Raw genomic sequence first — 4,018 nt, forward strand, 5'->3', positions numbered from 1 at the left:
ACACTAAGAAGTTCTACAAAAACAGAAATAAGCCAGAAAGACAATGTTAAAGAAACGAGTCCATGCTTCAATTCAGATGCTTTTAGACATAATTATTTTCCACAGTCTGCAGTAGTAATGACTTGGGTAAATAGAGTAAGCAAGTCCTGTTGTGTGGCGACAAAGACGAATGACATATTCTCTCTCCTTCCTTTAATGGTGATATTTCCCCTTCGTGTATCAGCTGGGCCTACAGGAGTGAGGGTTACGTGTTTTTTATGCTTGAGCTTAGAATTTCAGTTCTGAGCTAGAGATAAAGGAGAAGCAGAGGGAGAACATGGAGAAAAGGGATGCTCTAATTATTTAATTGGCCACTTGTGGTCTGTCCTCTGTGGAGATGGCCTTGTAACGGCTCTGTAATGGGCTCTGTCTCACACAGGTGCTTTCCCAGTGCGACTTAAGCCACCAACACAGATGGAGGAACTTCATCATAATCTTCCTTCCACAGTCATTTGGTTTTTGTTCTTTTTATTGCTGGAATGCAGCAGTGCGGTTCCACACCATTTTGCAATTGTCTTTTTACATCTATAGCATTATTACTTCCTCTCTTTCCCATCTCTTCATTCAAATGATTTATTCCTATACAGTATTAGTCACATATCTACAATTTTTCATCACACAAGAGTATATACTGCCCAATTTTTTAGGTGTTCCAGCTGCGTGTTATTGCAAATATCCAATCAGCCAGTCACATGGCAGCAATTTAATGGCAGAAAGAAAGGTGATAAAATGGACTTTCAATGAGGTGTGGTTGTTGGTACCAAATGGGATTGTCTCAGTGAACCATCTAAAAAAAGGTATATGATATCCAGTGAGAGGCAGTTCAGTGAGTAAAAATATCCAGAGGAGATGGCAAGACTGCTCAGAGTTGATAGGAAAGCAGGGTAACTAAAATAACCACTCCTCTCAACCAAGATATGCAAAAGAGCATCGCTGAAAGCACAATATGTTGAACCGTGAAGCTAATGGGCTACAACAGTGAAAGACAGCTCAGAGCAGGAAACTGAGGCTACATTTTGCACAGGCTCACCTCGATAATAACAGTCGAAATTTGACTCGTTAATACAAACATTAGAGAAAAGCTTCAATTTGACAGATTCTGAAATGACACAAAATGCCCACAATAGAGGAAACACTCCCTTTCTGGCAACAGCATTTTAATAATACAATACAGTAAATGCAAATGACACATTAGTCATTGTGATCTTAAAATATCTATCCAGAAAATGTGTTTGATGGTACAGAAATGAACATGAAAGCTCTTTATGTGTTTGGTTCCTCACCACCTTTACCTTGTATGTTAGTTCCTTCATCTGTTGTTGAGAAAGAAATGCAGAGAAAAACAGGGGAACACACTGTTGTTTAGAGAAATTAAGTTCCTGCTTTAGTCCTACACTGTATTTACATGACATTTGTGATCAGATTTCATGTTAGCTAACTGCTTGAAAAGCATTTTTTAAATTAATTAATTATTCTTTTTATACCTGTGCATTTTTCCCAGTATTACATGTTACATATCTACTTTTATTGATGAAGTTATTGTCAAAATCACATTCTATAGTAGCTTCCACATTTACGTTAACACTATCTTAGCTTTTACCTTATTTTTGGTAACACATATGCTTTGGGCTTTGGTTCAATATAGATTAGAGTTAAAATGTTGTCTACTCTTAAATTAAGTTTTCTTTAAAAAAGACAAGGAAAAGGGATGCAAACTGCTGCAAGCTTCTTGGATGACTAAAGTCTGCTTACAAGGAGTCACTGAAACATTATGCAGCATCCTGGGGCCCTTTGAGCCATCAATTCCCTTTCATATTGAAGCCTTTGAGAGAGCATGATTACAAAGAGCAGAAGAGAAAAACAGAGGCAAGAAAAAAGGTGTGGGTGGAATTTATCTCCTGACCAGACAGCCAGTCTTTAACGAGGCCAGAAACGTCTTCGGGAATTTTAATGAGTAGATCTTCCAAATCTCAGCAGTCACCCACACTCACTCACAACAGTGCATATTGTTGGAGCCAAATGCAGGAGAAATAAAAACTAACAACGACAATGAAAAATGCCATATAATGTCAGTATAGCTGAGCACGCCTTATATCAGCAACAGCAGAAAAGGTCCTTTGATAAATTAAGGGGAAACTGGAGGTCAGAGACATGGAGCAAATGAACTGGGGCAGTAAAGTGGACTGTTTTGTGAAATCTGACATGCAGCAGAAATGCACAGCAGATACATTATTTGTTCCACAAATACCTCCTGACTTGAACCAGCCAGAAAGATTAATGTTTGATATTATTACTATTAAAAAACATATAAAAATATGGTTTTATACATCTTGCTGGTACCAAGCCACCCTTAATGCACCTGCATGCTTGTTGTTGGTTTTTATTGCCTCAGATAGATTTATTTAATCTAATCAAAGAATTCAACAGTTCATTTAATAGACTGTCTTCCATGTCTGTGTTTCAGCTTTGCATGTTCAAGTTAGTGCAGCACCACACATACATGAACTATGCTGTGCAAGTGCCTTCAAATAATGTTTCTCAGAGAGAAAGGAAGAGGAGGAGGAGAAGAAAGGCTGAGAATTGATTGATTCTTTAGATCCTTAATATTGTGCATTGTCCCTATTACCCTGATTGAGTCAACACATTTATTTGTAAGAAGGATAACATGCAAAATCATATGTGCTGTTTATGTCAAAGATAATGTAGTAGCAACATTTGAATTGCTGAATGTGTATTTGTGTGTCTGCTAACACCATGTTCATTTGAGTTGTTTAAATTGAGTGTCTGACTGTGTTTGGATGGCTTCCATTTGAAATTTGCTTTGCAGGAAGTTTTAGTTGAAGACACTTCAATTCCAGCAGCTCTCGGTGCTGTTGCCTGGTAACCATTCATACAGTCTGCAAGCTGCAAGCTCAAAAATATAAGCCCACTCTTTTTTAAAATACCAAGCTGGGAGTTCCTCTCTGCCAAACTGCATTCAAATGTCCCTGAAGATGTATACGTTGTCATTCTACGTGATCCCATGGAGCTTACATGGAAAAATGGAGCATGCAACATTCATATCTTATGAGTTACAATCAAACTGTAAAAAAATGGCGAACATTAATTGGCACTTTACTCGGCAACAGTAACCCCTTTATGCTCGTTTTACACTACATTTGGCATCTAACCTTTTTCCTTCCTTAAATACTCATTCATGTGCTTTTGGTGCTGTTTAGCTATATTATGCATGCATATTGTGTCTCCCCTCTCTGAGACTGATTTGTTATATCACAACTGAATAACATCATGTACTCCTGTACACAAATGTAATGTTTTCCCATTTCATGCACAATTTATATGTCAAAGCATTCATTAATTTTCCTTTTTGCATAAAATATCACTGTGTGTGACAGTTAGCTTTAAGCTTTCTCAACCAGAGTTCAGAAAGGATTATAATCACCTTCAGTTCCATTTAAGCAACGTGATAACACCTGCATTTGCTCAGAATGTGGCTTAAATCCTGAAGGGATTGCTTAATAATAAAATAATGCATTTTTTACATTGCAATCACTTTTAACATTTTGAGCACAGAACTCCAAAAAATAGTCACATGGTTATTAAGGTGTAGACCCTGATGTAGTCACTGTCATCCAATCTCTTCCTGTTGGCATTTGTATAAAAATCTCAAGGTTTTCATACAACATAGTTTTGACTATTCATAGATGTTCAAACAATGTATTTTAGTTACCACACTACATTGTCTTCAAGTAATGCTTTCTCCATTATCAGTGTGTTTGGTTTTTGTTGTCCTCATACATACAAGACATTTATATTGTCGGTAGGGGCACTGAAAGGCAAGGCTTATGAAAAATAAAATCTGAGTCTTTATTTATTCAAAGTGCTTCATGATACTGCCTCAACATGACAAGACTCTGTGAAACATTTAAAGAAGGAGCTAGGCAAACTTGAAGCTCTGCTTCATTTGCATGTGTCTGTG

This window comes from Astatotilapia calliptera, chromosome 2 (assembly GCF_964374335.1).
Source record: "Astatotilapia calliptera chromosome 2, fAstCal68.1, whole genome shotgun sequence".
Classification (NCBI taxonomy): Eukaryota; Metazoa; Chordata; class Actinopteri; order Cichliformes; family Cichlidae; genus Astatotilapia; species Astatotilapia calliptera.